Source organism: Rattus norvegicus, chromosome 13 (genome assembly GCF_036323735.1).
Source record: "Rattus norvegicus strain BN/NHsdMcwi chromosome 13, GRCr8, whole genome shotgun sequence".
In the NCBI taxonomy this organism is placed as follows: Eukaryota; Metazoa; Chordata; class Mammalia; order Rodentia; family Muridae; genus Rattus; species Rattus norvegicus.
The window spans coordinates 42,928,173-42,947,247 of record NC_086031.1 but is presented as its reverse complement, the minus strand read 5'-3'; the positions used below and the strand labels follow the sequence as shown (position 1 = coordinate 42,947,247).

The 19,075-nt window shown below is 43.8% G+C and overlaps 1 non-coding gene across 1 annotated transcript; it reads left to right on the top strand.

Moving 5' to 3' along the window:
* The first annotated feature begins 5,106 nt into the window (after positions 1-5,106).
* On the top strand, positions 5,107-5,215 carry LOC120096459 (U6 spliceosomal RNA). Its single transcript, XR_005492864.1, has one exon. It is a non-coding gene; the product is annotated as a U6 spliceosomal RNA (small nuclear RNA).
* Positions 5,216-19,075: the final 13,860 nt, after the last annotated feature.

The following is a 19,075-nucleotide window of genomic DNA, read 5'->3' as shown; positions in this document are numbered from 1 at the left end:
CTAAAGGAAAGCATAGGCCAAGCACCCCAATATCCAGGAGAGGGCAAGGACTTTCTGAAAAGGACTCCAATAACACAAACTATGGTCCAATGCCATTGAAAGGAACTCAGAATGGTCCTGACACAGAAGCACACAGGTAGACAGGTAGAACAGAATGGAGGACCCAGAAATGATCCCAAGAGGTAACAGATGGGCTTGTGTGAAATGGAAAAGCTTCTGAACAGCCAAGGGTCAGTCATCAGAGAGGGGATAGAGAGTCTACAATGAGAGCAAAGCTTTGGCATACAACAGGGGACTAATGTCTGAAACCTATGAAGAACTCCAAAAATTAAACACCAAAAAAAATCCAATCAATAAATAGACTGATAAATTCATCACAGTGCTCTTGAAGGAAGAAATAGGAGTGGCCAATAAATATTTGAAAAGTGTTCAACATCCTAAGCCACTGGGTAGATGAAAATTAGAAGTGCTCTAAGATTCCATCCCACCCCAGGAAGAATGGTGGTTAACATCACGAAGGGAATGCCAGCAGACTAACGTGTTTTCTTGCTGGAGGCAGTGTTCAGCCATTATGGAAATTAGTACAGGATTTCTCAAACACTGGAAGTAGAACTTCCATGTGCTCCACCCATGCCGTTCCAGGCCATGTGCTAATAAGTGCAAGTTCTTTACCAGTTACACATCAGTGCCTCATCAGAGAAGCTTCTGCTTGCAGTAGAGGGGAACTAACATAGAGACCCACAACTGGACAACAGGTAAAGAGCGAGAGACTCTAGAGACCTCCATCCTATATGGGATGTCTTCGTCAAACCCTTCCCCTCAGTGCTCAGAGAAGTATGCAGAAGAGGAAGCTAAGGGACTTTATGAGGTGGAGATGATGGTTGACTCAAAGAAAACTGTGTCTTCCAGATACATCAGGACTGACACACCTGTGCATTCACAAAGACTGTGGCAGCATAGGACCAGCCCAGGTTCAAACCAGACAGGGACCCAGCACTAAGGGATTGGGTAGGGAGTGTACATGGAGTCTTACTCCTAATCGAGATGGTATTTGTAATTGAAACCTGATGGCAATGGAAAAAATCAGATTTTCCAATGGAGCGTCTCTGGGTATATCAACCGTACTCCAAGGTAGGCCCCATGCCAAGGAATAGTTGTCCAACATAAACTCCATGGTGAGTGAGTGTGTGTGTGTGTGTGTGTGTGTGTGTGTGTGTGTGTGTGTGTGTGTGTGTATTTTATTTTGGCTTATTTTGTGTCTTGTTGGGATTGTTTGGTTTTGAGATTTTATGGGCATGTTTGCTAGTTTGTTTGTTTGTTTGTTTCTTTGTTTGTTTGTTTTAGAGAGACAGACAGCGAAATTAGGTAAGTAAAGAGGTTAGTAAAATCTTGGAAGAGTTGAGAGAATAGGGAAACATGACTAAAATAGGTTGTATGAGAAAAGAGAAACAAAGCCAGGCAGTGATGCTGCACACCTTTAATCCCAGCATTTAAGAGGCAGATGAGCATATTGGTGAGTTTAAGGCCAGTCTGGTCTACTGAGTGAGTTCCAGGACATCCAGAGCTACACAGTGAAACCCTGTCTTGAAAGACTGGGGGTGGGCTGGACAGATGGCTCAGCGGTAAAGAGCACTGACTGCTCTTCCAGAGGTCCTGAGTTCAATTCCCAGCAACCACATGGTGGCTCACAACCATCTGTTAGGGTTTTCGATGCCCTCTTCTGGTGTGTCTGAAGACAGCTACAGTGTACACACTCACATACATTAAATAAATAAATTTAAAAAAAACAAACAAATAAAAAAGAGTACATCTAGTATATTTTTAAAAAAAGAAAGACTTGGGGTGGGAGGAGAGAGATAAGGAGAAAAGGGGAGAGAGGGAGAAAAGGAGAGAGGCAGGGAGGGACAGACAGATGAAAAGAGAGAGAGAAACATAAGTGTCTAAACACACCAGAGATATTTCACATCCATGCTTACTGCTCCATTATTTGCAGTAGCCACGATATGGAACCAGAGTGAATGTCCATCAAGACAGGAACGGACACAGACAATGTGGGATTTTATTTGGCTGTAATAAAGGATGAAATGGTGCAGTGGGTGGAACTGGAAGACAACATGTGAGCCACCCAGACTCAAGGGCAAATAGTGCACGGTCTACCATACATGACACAAAAGTAGGAAGGGGGCTTTGCTAGAGGAGGAGGTTTAAAGGTAAGGGAGAGGGATCATGAGTGGGTGATGGAATCTATTCAACATAAAGAGAAGGATTTATTTGAAGAAGGAAGAAGATGAGAAGGAGGGGAAGAGACAGTAAGGGTAGATAGTTGGGATAAATAAGAATGCAGTAAATTTGTATATACATGTATATATATGTGTGTGTATACATATATATGTATATATATATGAAAATGTCACAGTGAAGCCTGTCACCTTAAATTGTCTATTTTAAATTAGTTAAATTAACTTAAAATTAATTTAAACATGAATAAATAGGCAAATAGGACTCAGGTATCCCTAAGCAATTGTTAGAAACGCTGGGTATGTGCACCCAGAGTGATGGGACTTCAAATAACTAGGCAGAAGAGGGCGTTTTTGTTTGCTTTGTTAACTTTTGCTTCTTGAGGTCTCCCTGCAGGCTTAAGAAGTTGAAGTAAGACCCTCACATACTTAATCCTGTATTGGCATGTGCTTCCAGAAGTTTCTAGACTAATAAAGGTTTTTTTAAAAAAAAGGTTCACTTATAAACCCAGCTCCAAGTATGTAATAGATTTTCAGTTAGTGGATTAACACTGATTCAAGAGCCAGTCAATGAACACACGAGTTTCAGTAATGGTTTTTAAATCAGAAAAGGGCAGGGAAATCACAAACCAAAAATATCTTGCCCTGCTCAGACCAACTGCTTCCTGGGATATACATCTGACTTCTCTCTCTCTCTCTCTCTCTCTCTCTCTCTCTCTCTCTCTCTCTCTCTCTCACACACACACACACACACACACACACACACACACACACACACACACAAGGTTTAGTTTTAATTTTAGCTGTGTATATCACATGTGTCTACATATGTGCTTATGAGTGCAGAAGCCCACAGAGGCCAGAAGAGAGCAATAGATCCCCAGTGGAGTTACAAGTGGCCATATTGCATTCACAGTTGAGAAACAGAGAGAAATCAATGCTGGGGCTCAATTCTATTTCCCCTTTTTTATTTAGTTCAGGACCCCAGCCCATAGAATGATGACACACACACACACACACACATTTTGAGAAAGTCTTCCCACCTCAATTGACCTAATCAAGAGAATTCTTCACAGATATCCCCAGAGGTGTGTCTTTCAGATGACTCACCAAGCTGACCGTTAGACTATACCATCACAGAATCTTTACCTTATTTCAAAAAGCCAGTCTCATACTGCGCAGAATGGAGTTTTGATTCAGTGGGCCCATGCTTGGGTCTGTGCTTGGCATGCCAATGCTGAAAACTTATCATGACGCTGAAAAGTGATTTGTTCAGTAAAACCACAGAAGCTGAGATGAAGAGAAACCAATGAGCCACGTGGCAACAGAATACATAAAACAGCAGGAAGTGCTCACACTAGAACCTTATCAGCAAAATAAGAAGTGATTAAGGGAGAAAATAAAACAGCTTTAGTGCTCACACATGGAATGTGTGACTTTTCCCTGAGCTGTTGTATACAGAAATAACTTACTTATCACGAGTCGGCTATGTCAAACATACAAACGAGGCCTGGGCACGCTTAGTACATCAAGTTTTAAAGATTTATTTTATTTCTAAATTAATGTTGATGTGTAGGTGTGAGGTCATGTGAATGTGGACGTAGGTGCATGCAGAGGCCGGAAGACAGCATTGAATCTCCTGGAACTAGAGTTTACAGGCAGTTAAAAACTAACTGATGTAGGCCCTGGAAACTAAACTGAGGTCTTCTGCAAGAGCAGCATGTGTTCTTAACTATTGAGCCATCTCTCCAGGCCCTAGGATTTCATTTTAATAGTGCCCAGGCCATATGTCTAACCACCACATAGCCTCTGTAATTTCAGAGAGAGTAAAACTCAGTGTTCCCTTTGGGCCACTCTGTTAACCAAAACCACTTTTCTTCCTATGGCCAGAGAGATCACGAGTAGACAAGCAATATGCCACATTTTAGCTTTATGCTATATAATAGCTGGATGGTAGCCCTCTAGAAATTCACATGCTAACATTCTAGTACCTCAGAATGCAACCATATATGTAGACTTCTTGAAAGAAGTAATGAGTGAAAATGAGATCATCTGGGGATGAATTCTAACACAAGAGAAGACATGGACATCAGTACAGACAAAGGGATGATTAGCATGTGACAGCACAAGAAGATGCCAAGCAGAGGGATCTCAGAGAAGCCAACCCTGTTGTAAAGGTTAATATTGTTTTTCAACTTTTAAGAGGATCTGGGGTCTCCAAGGAGATAAATGGCTCAGAATGTCTGTGATAGAGTTGCTAGACTGGGTTAATTGATACAAAAAGATCAACCCTACTTGTGGGGGGACTCTGTTTCACAGATGGGGGTCTCAGGCGAATAAAATGAGACTGTTTCCTGGCTGTGGATACAATGTGACTAGCCATCACCTGGCTGTGGATACAGTGTAACTAGCCATCACCTGGCTGTGGATACAATGTAACTAGCCATCACCTGGCTGTGGATACAATGTGGCCAGCCACTACTCACTGCCACCTCCACGACTTCCTGCCATGATGGACTGTATCCTAGAACTGTGAGCCAAAATAATCCTTTCCTTTCTTAAGTTGTTTTTGTCGGGATTTTTTTGTCACAGTAACTAGGAAAGTAACTAGTACATCCATGAACACCCTGATGCTGTACTTCAGGCTCCCCGGGCAATGAACAACAGAATGCGGGCAACAAACAACAGAATGCTGTTGTCTGAGCCTTCTAGTCTGTGGTGCTTAGTGATTTCTAGTCTGGCAACCAAAAAAGTGCCATATCTCCTTTCATCAACTTTGCAACCTCTCTAGAAGTTAAACTCCAGGACTGCTGGGAGTTTAATTATATCCCTGCATATAAAGTAATGCCTGGCTGAGAATCAACAGTCAATAATATTTGCAGCACATATGCTAAAACTGAAACAATATAGAGAAGATTATCATGGCCCCTGTGCAAGGATGACACACCAAAAAAAATTGTGAAATGTTCTATATTTCTATAGCATCTGTTGTTGGGGATTTGACAAGGACCTGCCTCAGCTTGGAGAGCAGTGAAGCAAACAAGCCTTATGCCCACAGCAAATTGTGGGTCCAAGATGATGGCCTATGTTCTGCTCAAGACAACTTTCTAGATAGCCCTCTGCTCTAAACAGCTTTCGCTGCAATTCTAAAAACTTTCTAGATAGCTCATCTGTTGCAGATCAAAAACCTAGTCTTTGGGGGTTGGGGATTTAGCTCAGCGGTAGAGCGCTTGCCTAGCGAGCGCAAGGCCCTGGGTTCGGTCCCCAGCTCCGGAAAAAAAAAAAAAAAAACCTAGTCTTTTATTTAAATGTCAATTCAGTCATTACCTGTGATGGTTTGTATATGCTTGGCCCAAGGAGTGGCATTATTAGGAGATGTGGCTTTGTTGGAATAGGTGTGGCCTTGTTGGAGGAAGTGTATCATTATGAGCATGGGATTCAGACTCTGATCCTAGCTGCCTGGAAGCCAGTCTTCTCCAGTTTGCCTTCAGGACAAGAAGGCTGTAGAACTCTCAGCTCCTTCTACACTGTGCTCCCACTTAATGATAATGGACTGAACCTCTGAACCTGTAAGTCAGCTCCAATTAAATGTTGTCTTTATAAGAGTTGCCTTGGTCACGGTGTCTGTTCACAGCAGTGAAACCCTAACTAAGACATTACCCCAGGTTCCCTTTTGATTATCCCATGAATCAGCACTTAATGATCCCAGCCCCTTTGATTCTTAGGAGTCAGCAAGCACACATTGTTTTAAACATTGCAAAAGATTTCAGAGATCTGCCTGCCTTTGTTAAGCTCAGACAATAAGCTAGCTGGGTGGGATCTTGCCCTGCAATCTCCACTGCCTAAATCTCTTGATCTCCTTTCTTAGTATCTTTCTCACAAGTTAGCTCATAGTGCAGCTGCCTCTGTTCTTTTAGACCTGTGAAGCTACTTAAATAATTCATGTTGGATCCTTATGTTTTACATAGTTGAGAAATTATATATCTTTGAACTTAATAGTCTTAGAGTTCGTTTCCACAGCCTTAAGGGCTCCCCTGACCATCCCAGCACTTACCATTTTGCTAAGACATTAGCCATACCCTTGCCTCCCGGATTTGTGCTGTCTCTGATTATCATGGAGTCATTAACATCAACAAGGAGGGCACTTCTCAGAGGAGGAACATGAAAATATGTACACTGTTATCAAACAAGCCTTATGCCCACAACAGCTATTGCCACTCATGGAGGCCCATGTCCTTCTGGTTTTGTTCCAGGGGTGGGAACCTTGTCACACCGTCCTACATGGCCAGGCTGAATGAGGCAGGGATCTATACACACATATGTATGTGTGTATATTCACATATGTATGTATTTACATATGTGTATATGATATACATGCATATAGATACATAAATATCTGTGTATTTACTTCTATAAAATAAATATTTGTGTTTTTTAAATACAAAATGAAATGAATAGTGAGAAATTCAAAGCGTTCTTAAAATGATGAAGAATGAGACATCTATTCTTGCTCCTTTCCACACATTCTAGGAGATACAGCAACAGCAATTGGAGACAAAGTCACAACTAAACTACAAAGAAGTAGAAAGGAAGAGGATGTCTTTGTTTTCAGATAACATAATCCCATAATAGAAAGTGTGAATGAATTACCAAACCTGGAATTGCTAAGTGTTTGTGGCATAATTACAGAATATAAGGTTAATACACACTAGACAGAGTGAGGGGAGGAGAGAAGGGGATTAAAAGAGAGAATTCAGAGAAGGATGTCTAACACGGCAGGACTGACATACATACAAACTCACAAAGACCATAGCCGCATGCACAAGGCCTCACACGGGTTCAAACCAGACAGGGTCCCAGTGCTGAGTTTCCTTATATATCAGCAATGGAAGAGATGGATTCAAAAATAAAAACACAGGCTGTAAAGATATTTATGTGGTTAAAAACACTGGCTGCTCTTCCAGGGATGAGGTAGCCAGCATCTACATGGCAGCTCACAACTATCTGTACTAACTGTAACTCCAGTTCCAGTGAATCCCATGCCCTCTTCTGACCTCCATAGATACCAGGAGCACATGTGGTACACAGAAATACATGAAAGTCAAACACCCATACACATAAAAAAATAATAACTTAAATTTTAAAAAGCACTTGTATTATCAGCAAAAACTATATAATATTTAGGTTTTAAATATAAGAAAATATGGGGCAGCAAAATGGAGCTGTGGGTAAAGGGAACCAAACCTGACAGTTTGAGCTTGATTCTCAGGCCTCACATAGTGGAAAGAGAGAACCAACCCCTACAAGTTGTCCCATGGTCTACACACACACACACACACACTGTAGCATGTAGCATGCATGCTTGCACACATAATAAATAAATAAATAAATAAATAAATAAATAAATAAATGTAATTTAATAAAGAATGTGTGTAATCTAAACATGAAGAATTACAAAACTGCAATGAAAGCTGTCAAGATTAGTATGAAAATGGAGAAGCAGCTAGTTCTTCTCAAATTGATCCAACCAACCTCAACCAAAATCTCAGGGCATCGATTGATCAGCATCAACAAACTAAATCCTAAACTTTATTTGGAGATGCAAAGGAGGTAGACTATGCAACACATTATTGAAAAAGAGCAAAGTTGGGTAACTGATATTATTCAGCCTCAAGACCTGCTGCGAAACCGCAGTAATCAAGACAGCGCAGCATTGATCAAAAAATAATAATAAGATAAACTGATTAATGACACAGTAGAAATTCCACAAGACAGCCATATAAATACAGCCAAGATCCTCAACAAACTATCAAAAGCAATACAATGGGAGAGAGAAAGACCTTTACAACAAATGGTTCTGGAAAAAACTGGATATGCATATATAAAAATAAATAAAAAGTTTATACCCCTCATAAAAACGTAAGGTGGAGCAAAGATCAAGATGTAAAATGTAAGGCTTTACAGCCGTCAGGAGACGACAGGAGAGAAATCTAATTGGCATTAAGTCTGAAAAAGATTTCTTAGACACAACACCAAAGGTACCATCTATGGAAGAAAGCCTCAGTAAAAGCTATGAGAAGAAGGTTGTTGTTTTAATTTTATCTGTGAATTACACAAGAGAGTATTTCAAATCAAGAGAGTAAAGGGGCAAGGCAGTGGGGCTGGCAAGGTGCCTCATGGGTAAAGGTACTTGCAGCTAAGATCCCTAGAACACCCATGTTGCCAGGAGAGAACCAATTCCTACAAGTTGTCCTCAGGCTTCCACATGTTCCTGAATACACACACGCGCGCGCAAACACACACACACACACACACACACACACACACACGCAAAGACGAAGAAAAACCACAGATGCATCTGATAGAGTCATTCCCCCAAAGTGAAAGCATCGTCTAGAAAGCATCTTTTAAGCACCTACTCAGATCAGTGTTTGTCAATAGTCAAAGCAAAGAGCAGAAAAAGCAAAGAGACCTCAAGCTAAAAGCTAGGGCTGAACTAAAGAAGGAAACTAGGAATCATGGTGGCTGGAAAACACCAAGGAGACCAGAAGCCTTAGTTAAGTCCTCTCCTCTGCAGCTTCCTTTCCCTCACCTGAAATTTCAAGATGTCCAAGGAAGTGAAGTCAAGAGAGGCTTTCCTTAGGTCTCCCCTCGTCTATCACTCTATGAATCAATGATAGTCTTAGACCCAAAGTTCTCAATCTGTGGCTCAAGATCCCTTTCAGAGGGGTCGCCTAAGACTAATTAAATTAGAAAAGAGATATTTAGGTTAGATTTCATAACAGTAGCAAAAATTACAATTAGGAAGTAGCAACAAAATGATTGTATGGTTGGGGGTAAGTTACCACAACATAAGGAACTGTATTAAAGGGTCGCAGCGTTGGGAAGGTTGAGAACCAATGTTCTAAACAGTCCGCCTTGTTTGTAAAGATGAACCTAAGAAGATTCCCTCAGGACATGGGTGAATGAAGTATGAAGTACACATGGGGACATAAAGGCAGACAGACAAAACATGAGTAGCTCTGGGAGCTGGTCTTTCCCTCCCCTTCACTGCACCTCTGATTCTCCCTGGATTCCTGAGTTCTTTCTCTCTGCCAACATACACCCACCTCCCACTTCCTTGTTATTTCAGTTATAAAGTGATTTTGGGCCACAGTTCTGTCTTTATCTCTTAGAATTTAACAAGATCACTGATAAGTCCATCCCATTTCTATAGCTGATCATGGTCATAGTCACATGACAAAATGTTCACTACATCATACAGAATTCAAAACTAGGTATTGGACCCGTCCTTGGGCCCGTTGTGTGCCCTGAGCTGTGAAACTGTGTGCCAGCATGGCCATAATGGTTAAAGGGACCAGCCAGCTGTGCCCGTAGGAAAAGGATTGTGTGACTGTGATGTTTATCTTGTCAACTTGGTGAGATTCAGAATCACCATGGAAACACATGAAAAGCACCTCCAAGACAATGTTTCCAGATAAGCTTAACTGAGGTGAAGCCCCTCCCTGAGCCTGAGTGGCATCCTTCCATGGAATAGGGTCCTGGGTTGAATACAGAGGAGCAGATGAGCCACCAAGCCCAGCTAAGTGTTCCCTGGGTCTCTAGTATGTGACATGTAGACAATTATAGTGATAATGGCAGATCTATCCCCCAGAATTTAACTAGGACCTGGTCATACAGGAGTCCCCTGGCCCCTACCACCAACAGTCATTGAATGACCAGGTAACTCATACCATTGTGACTACCCCTCACCCAACACGAGTGGACAATGAAAAGGACTTCTTCCCCCATCCTCACAAAAGGAGTATGCTCTTTCACCAACTCCTTCACCTCAGAATTATGTCTGGGGGACGGGGGGCGGTGATGTACATGATTTCTCCTCTTGAAGTAAATTAAAGGCAAAGGAGAGAAACAAGTGTCTAAACACCTGAACACCAAAGACAAACCATCAGATGAAATCACCTCTGGTGTGTGTGTGTGTGTGTGTGTGTGTGTGTGTGTGTGTGTGTGTGTGTGTGATCTTGTGATTATTGTCTATGTGTTGTGTGTGGTATGTGATGTGTGTGTATGTACATGTGTGGTGTGTTATAGTGTATGTTATATGTGTTGTGTATGTTGTATGTATATGCATGCATGTTGTATATGTGATGTGTGTTGTATGTTGTGTATGTATGTGGTGTGTGTGTGTTTGTGTGTGTGTGTAAGATCTTGTAAATGTTGTCTCTGTGTTGTATGTGTTGTGTATAGTGTGTGCGTGTGTATGGTGTGTGTTGTGTGTTATGTGTATGGTGTGTTATGTGAGTGAGTTGTGTGTGTTTTGTATGTTGTGTGTATATGACAAGCATGTGTGTTGTGAATGTGCTGTGTGTTGTATGTTTTATGTTGTGTGTGTTGTATGTATGTCATGCATGTTGTATGATTTGTGTGTGCATGTGTGTGTTGTGTGCATGGTATGTGTGTGTGTAGTATGTGTGTAGTATGTGTGTAGTGTGGTGTGTATGTGTGCTATGTGTGCTGTGTATATTGTGTGTGTGGTATGTGCGGCATGTGTTTGGTATGCACGGTATGTGCGGTATGTGTGTTGTGTGGTGTGTGTGTGTGTATGTGTGTGTGTGCTGAGTGTGCTGTGTGAATTGTGTGTGGTGTGTGTGTATTGTGTATGTTGTGCATGCATGTGTATGAAAGAACTTTATTTTCCTTATTCTTTAGTTTTATATTGAAGAATTTAAGAATGAAATAACATGAACTCAGATCTAATCTGAAAGTCATCTGAGGGGGACAGAAAAAGGGGATACTGAGGATCAGAGCATAGATGCTTTAAAGTTAGCCAGCCAAGGTTATGTTCACTAGCAGAGAAACTGGGTGGATCTCATCAGTGGTTTGGAAACTTGTCTGTAGCTTGGAACCAGCCAGTGAACTTCAAAAGTACAGAAATCATGTTTCTACCCCCAGAGATGTTGATTTAGTGACTTAAATGGTCAAGGAAGGGTTACTGTCTTTCCAAATGTCTAAGATACCTGTGAATCTCACAGGCAGGAAACCAGTGGGCTACACTAGTCTTTTCATTTGAGGTTACTTAACAGTTCTCAAAAATAAAACTGTTGGTGTATCAGAGAGGAAAAGAGGGAGAATAATTGGCAAGCTCTGCCCCCCACTTTGTTCAAGGATGGAAAGCGAAATAGCCTCTCCTCTCTCTAAGTCCTTCTTCCCCAAATAACTCTGCCAGCAGCTGTCTTCCCACTTCTTGGCTCCTGACTCAGGTGGGCCCGTGTTCAATAACATGTGTGATCACATTAACAGCTCACTGTCACCTACAGACGACACTGCCCTTAACTAAACCCGGAAAAGGAACTCTAACGTCTGACTGTTCCCCTCGGTTGGCACGTTAGACCAGACCTCACAAATCCTGCTTCCTTCCTCCCTCCCTTCCCTTCCCAACCCTCACAGCTCTCCTCTGCCCCTCTCCTTTGAGACAGTGAATTACCCACTTTTACCTCCCACTTAGGTGAGGCCAGGGCTTCTCAACAGAGCACGATTGCATTTAATCACTTTTGGATGGACAAATGGTTTTTACCAACTCATTTCTAAAAGTACCTGCCAACCCCTGCTCACCTGCCTTCCCACAGACTCCCACAGGTAGGCCCATCTTACCAGATAATGCTTCATTTTAACTAGAATGTCTCAATAGTGGGTTTCATGTTCTCAACTGTGCAGACGGTGGGGATGTGATTTTTCTTCGTGAAAATGCCATTATCACAGAACCCCAGGCTCACGTCCCCCAACAATAGTTCTCTATTATGTCTAGGGGAAATGGTACTTTAGAGAGAATTTGCATGGGGCTCTCTGAAAGGAGCCAAGTGTGGCTCAGAATCAAAGACCTATGTGCAAATGCCAACTCAGCCAGCCTCACTTAGTCTCTGAGCCCCAGCCACACCAAAAGGGCTTACACAAGAAGAACCCCCAGTGTGGGGGATGTGGGGGTCTCACAAGACCACACCCCTACCTGGGGAAGGGGTGATTATCGGCAATTAATGGTTGGTGGAGGAGGGGTGTTGCTCCTGAAGGTAACTCCTACCTTATGCTCATGTAAGCAACTCCAGTTAAACTCTGTGGGTCAAACACACACACACACACACACACACACACACACCATGCATACACACACCAAACACACACTCAGACACACACCACACACACACACCACACATACGTACATACACATACATACACATACACACACACTCAAATACACAAACACACACACACATATACCCCATACACACACACTCAAACAAACACACAAACACACACACATATACCCCCATACACACACACTCACACATACACACACATACACACACACATATACCCCCATACACACACACTCACACATACACACACACATACACACACACACACACACACACACACACACACACAGAGAGAGATGAGAATAGAAAAAAAGAAAAGCATACTTGTTGAGAAAAGAGACTCCGTGAGAGAGAATGGAAGGGATTGAGGGGGAGGATAACGGGGATGAAAATTACCAAAGTTAACACAAATGTGCATGAAATTGTTAAGAATGGTTTTTTTCCATTTTTTATTAGATATATTTCTATTTACATTTCAAATGTTATTCCCTTTCCCGATTTCCTGTCCATAAGCCCCCTATCCTCTTCCCCTCCCCCATACCACTCCCCCCGACATTCCCTCGCACTGGGGGTCCAACCTTGGCAGGACCAAGGGCTTCCACTTCCACTGGCGCCCCAACAAGGCTATTCTCTGCTACATGTGCAGCTGGAGCCCTGGGTCAGTCCATGTATAGTCTTTCGGTAGTGGTTTAGTTCCTGGAAGCTCTGGTTAGTTGTCATTGTTGTTCTTATGGTGTTCCAAGCTCCTAACTCTTTCAATCCTTTCTCTAATTCCCCCAAAGGGGGTCCCGTCCTCAGTTCAGTGGTTTGCTGCTAGCATTCACCTCTGTATTTGACATACTCTGGCTATGGCTCTCAGAAGAGATCTATATCCGGCTCCTGTCTGCATGCACTTCTTAGCTTCATCCATCTTATCTAGTTTTGGAGGCTGTATATATATGGGCCACATGTGGGGCAGGCTCTGAATGGCCATTCCTTTAGTCTCTGCTCTAAACTTTGCTTCCATATCCCCTCCTATGGATATTTTTGTTCCCCCTTTTAAGAAGGAGTGAAGCATCCGCATGTAAACTGGACCCTGGATTTTCCTTCATCCTTCTCAACAGTCTTGGAGCCATCTCAGCCCTTAGGAAGGAAAGAAAAGGCCACACGGTAAGCCAATGTTCTAGACACTACAGCTCAGGCTGTCAACCTCCTGCCTGCAGGAACAAGGGCTTGGAAGCCAGCCAGGCAGGCGGGTGGAAGTGAACACACAGCCAGTATGGTGAGGATGTGGCCCACACCATCCCTAAAGAAAATGTCTATATTGTAACTGCAGACCTGCATTTTACCCACGAATATCAGCTCAGCTCAGCTCAGCTCAGCTCAGCTCAGCTCAGCTCAGCTCAGCTCAGCTCAGCTCAGTGCAACCTGTAGTCCCTAAGAAGTACTGGGTCCTTGGAATTCCAAAGCGAGGCCTTCTTTTGTGTTGTTGGGATTTTGTTTTGGTGTGTTCTGATTTTTGTTTTATAGCATGGTCTCTTATAGCCCAAGCTGGGCTCAACTCACTCTATCTACGACCACAAGCTTCTGGTCTTCCTGCTTCCGTCTCTTACACACTGTGAATACAGATGTGCATCACCAGGCTAGGTTAACTCAGTGCTGGGTAGGTCAAACCCAAGGCTTTGTGCATTCATGGCAAGCACCCTACCCACTGGGCTGCGGAAACAGCAGATGGCTGATTGTCTCCATAGTAAACTCTGCTCACTGCAAACTGCATGACTGGACTGTCTAGACTCTGGAGTCCTTGCCTGGATGTCAACGTCCTGTAGCTCCCTTGTTTCCCAAGCTTCGGCGCACCGCTTGCAAAGGGCACCTTCCCTCTGGAACTAGAATCAACCCCTCCCGGCACGTCTGTCTCCCACCCGGCTAAGCAGAACAGGGCCTAAGCGTCTCGTTATCCTCGCCATCCGGTTCGTGTGGAATGAGTGAGTGAGTGAATATCCGCTTCTGTCTTCCCATAATGCTGGAATCCATATCCTCTCCCCACAGAAGAGGGACCAAGCTTCAGATGGCACGGGAGACGTTTGCCAAGAACTGAAGTTCCTGAGAGACTGAGTGAGAATTCAAGCCAGGTCTGCCTTGCCCCAAGCCTGTGCTTGTTGAGAGCCTCCTGCTGTGCTATGTGTCCCCTCGGTGCCCACAGGAGCTCTGAATTATCTGAAAGCCCTGAATCACAAGCATACAACACGTTTAAATTTTGTTTTTTTTAAATCCACTTTGAAAATGTGGAACATGGACCAGCAAGGTGATTCGGGGATAGAGGTCCAGGTTGTCAAACCTGAAGGCCTACATTCGAACCTTGGGATCCACCCGATAGAAGGAGAGAACCAAGTGCTATATAACTTACCCTCTGACCTCCACACAGGTACCAGGCTACTTGTGTTAGCATGTGTGTAGAAATACAGTAGTGTAGACCTGAACAGCCACTATGAAAGTCAATACGGGTATCTCCCAGAACACAACAACAATACGTCCTCGGCCTGACCCAGACGTACCACTCCTGAGCCTTTCCCCCAAAGGACTCCAAGCCTACACATCACACAGATACTTGCACACCCATGTTTATTGCAGCTGCCCACACACAGGCTAAGTTATGGGGCCAAGAAACATGGGAATGTCTGAGGAAAACGTAGCTGATCCACACAGTGGGATGGATGCCTGCAACCATAGACAATGACGAAGCCATGTCGTCCGCAGTCAGGTACTGGGGTCAGAGATGCACAGGTTAAGGCAAGTAAGTCAGCCTCAGAAAGACGAATATCCCAGGATTTGGCCCATTTATAGGTCTTAAATTTTACAGAGATACATAAGATAATGTGTACATATATACACATATAGATATATATGACATGAAAGTAGAAATAAACTGTCTGCAGGGACAAAGGGGACTAACAGACAGAAGGACGGAAGAGGGTGGGAAATGGGAGTAAATACACTCATCAGACAGCACATGCATGAAGGAAAGCTTAGAAATCCATCCATAAAACTGTGTGTTTGTGTGTGTCTGTGTGTGTGTGTGTGTGAGTGTGTGGGTGTGTGTGTGCATGTGTGTATATGTGTGTGTGCCTCTGTGTATGCATGTGTATATGTGTGTGCGTGCGTGAGTGAGTATGTGTGTGTGAGAGTGTGTGTGAGTGTGTGTGTGCATGTGTGTGCCTCTGTGTATGCATGTGTATATGTGTGTGCGTGTGTGAGTGAGTATGTGTGTGTGTGAGTGTATGAGTGTGTGAGTGTATGAGTATGTGTGTGAGTGTGTGTGTACATGTGTGTATATGTGTGTGTGCCTCTGTGTATGCATGTGTATATGTGTGTGCGTGCGTGAGTGAGTATGTGTGTGTGTGAGAGTGTGTGTGAGTGAGTGTGTGTGTGAGAGTGTGTGTGTGGATGAGTGTGTGTGCATGTGTGCACCAGTGCATGCGTGCGTGCATGTGTGGTTGCGTGCACAATGGGGCTCTATTTCAGCTATGCAGAGAACAGAGTTATGTCACTGTCAGGAAATGCATTCACCTGGAGAGAAGCTTGCTCAGCAAATTAAGCCAGTCTCAGAAGAACAAAAACCATAAGCTTTCTCTCATTTGTGGTTCCTAGATTTTATGTAGATATGTAAAATTGTGTCTGAGTCATAAAAGCAGAAGGGAAGCCATCTAGGATTGGGGCTAACTAGAAGAAAGAGGGGAGGAAAGAAGGCATAGGGGAATGTGCTCCATATACAATATGTACTGGTAGAAAATTTTTAAATAAATTATTCTGATGCAGGTAAGAGGATTCAGCAGGTAAATGTCCTTGCCACCAAGCCTGATGATGGCCTGAGTTCAGCCCCCACGTGGACCCACAGTTGTCCTGGGACTGCCATACCTACACACACACACACACACACACACACACACATTGATTTGGCCTACCCCAGCATCTACTCCATCTACAAACAGCTATCAGAACACATGAAGGTTGCAGGATCTCCACAGTACAGGGCAACAAGAAGATATCCAAGAACCATCTGGTGAGGATCCAGTACTGACAATGTAGCAGAAACCAGACGCCTCAAATCAGACCAATGGCTTATTAGCAAGAACACGTGTTTGGACAAAAAGGTTATACTGTGTGACACACCACAGCTTTCACAGCAAGATGATTTTGAGTGGGGTTTTTCTGGCTTTGTTTGGGGAGGGGTTGTTTGTTTGTTTTCTTTGTCAAGGGAAATGCCTGGGCAGAGGGCCAGATGCGAAGGGACAGGGAGATGAGTGGGGTTGGGTGCATGATGTGAAACTCAAAAAGAATCAGTAAGGTTTTATTTCAGATAAAATTTTTAAATATCTTATTTGTTTTTAATAAACTGGGTTTCTTCTCTCTATCAAAGCCCAAAGTGGACGGACAAATCTAAACTTCTAAAACACCCATTAATTATCCACCTGATGTTGTACTGTCACAGACTCCCATCCTGTCCATTCAAAGAGCTTTCAAGCACTAAGTGTACCCAGTTCTAACTTGGACCATTCGATTATTCAATTGAGCTGAAGGTACACCCCTCAAGCCACGCAACAACTCTAGGTACCGCCAGTGGCTGGCAAAATCCAAGTGCCTGGCCTGCCACCTTGTGGTCACTTAGAGTAATGCACCTACCTCTGAAGACCTGCCTACAGAGGAAGAAAAAAAGCCAAAGGGGCGGGGGACCGAACACGTACGTCTGAGAAGCATCGACACTCAACAGCATTCAAAACACCCTATGGAGAGGACCCTGAAGAGGAATAGTTTTCTCCAAACAGTAAGGCTTCACCAGAATGAAGCAAATTTCAAATGCCCCAAATCCAAACCGCACACATTTTTATTTATTTTTAGTATGTTACTTTTTAAACAAGGTCTTGTGTAGCCCGGGCTGGCCTTAAATGTAACAGGGGATGACCTTGAACTTCTGATCCTCCTGCCTTCACTTCCTGAGTGCTGGGATTACAGGCTCACCATGCCAGGGTCATTTAGTGCTGGAGAGGGGACGGAAGCTTAAAAGTTATTCAGAAAAGCGTTCTTGAGCATTGGGTCCTGTCAGACTCTCTGGGGCTCAGGGTTAAATGTCAACACCTGCTCACTCCGTTCAACCCAGGATCCCTGTCCCTTTTCTTTCTGTCGTTAACGAATTTATCATCGTTAAAAATAACAGCATTAAGACCAAGGGAGATGGCAGAGTGGGCCAAGTTATGCAAGTCTGAGGACCTGAGTTTGATCCCTGAGCCCATGTGGAGGTAGAAGGAAAGAACGTCAACAAAGCTATCCTCCGAACTCTACAAACACCATGTCGCATGTGCCCACATGCACATTATACATACACCGCCAAAATAAATATTAGGACCAACATAGATATGCCACTGCGGGATGTCCTAGTTAATACTGTCCAGTTTATTCACACCGGGAAACATCTCCCAGGGCTGATTCTCTCTGGAAAACCCTTTCCTTTAAAAAGCTCTCCATCCCCCTCCCTCAGCTCTGACAAGCTCTCTTCTGTCTGTCTCTGAGCTCTGTTCTTCCAGGGCCCTCATAAACTGATGACATAAGTCCTCGTGACTTAGTGCGCCCCAGCGTGTGATGGGATTTTCTTCCTTCTGAGGGCGTGTGTAGCCGTGTTCTATGCATCCATCATCTGGGAGATGCATCTGCTCTGATCGCTGGCTCCTGTAACCCTGCTCGTTGGCTCCCGTAACCCTGCTGGTGCAGCATGGGGTGAACCTCCCTTTGCACCCCCGCAACCGTGGTTCTTAACCGTACAACCAGAAGTAGGCCTGCGGCGTCACACTGGAACTCTTTGATATCTTCAGCTTTAGCAGCTGTAAGTGATTTTGAAAACGTAACCTCTTGTGATGGCATCCACCTACACCACACAGATGGGGAACCAGGGCCTGGGAAGGAAAGGAAGCCTGGCTGAGGTCCGGTCAGTTCTCGCACCTTCTAAGGAGTACACAGGAGCTCACATGCACTTCCAGTTATTCAGATTGCTAACAGCCTTGAAGAGACACACAATAAATACAGAACAAATAAATCACTGTGTGTGTCTCTCTGGTTCTTTCTTTGGCTCTCTCTCTCTCTCTCTCTCTCTCTCTCTCTCTCTGTTTCTCTCTGTGTCTCTGTCTCTCTCTGTCTCTCTCTGTCTCTGTCTGTGTGTGTGTGTGTGTGTGTGTGTGTGTGTGTGTGTGTGTGTGTGTGTATGTAACAGGGTCTCGGGGATCCAAGGCTGACCTCAAATGCTATATGTAGCCAAAGATGACAATGTATGGTGTGCATGTGTGTATGCATGTTTTCGTACCTGTAGGTGCACATGGGTGTAGGTGTACATGCATGTATGCGTATGTTCATGTGCATGTGGAGGCCCAAGGTTGGTGCTGTGAATCATATTCAATAGCTCTTCCTCTTACTCACTGAGGCAGAGTCTCAGTCAGACTGAGTTTGTCAACATAGCTATTCTCACTAGACAGCCTATTCTGGGGATCCCTGGTCTCTGCCTACCAGGGCTGGAATTACATGGGCCACAGCACTCACCCAGCATTTATGTGGATTCTAAGGTCTGAATTCTGGTTCTCACAACTGTGGGACAATTGCCTTAACTGCTGAGCCATCTCCCCAGACCAACTCTGATTTTTCCAGATCCTTCTACCTCCCTGGAAC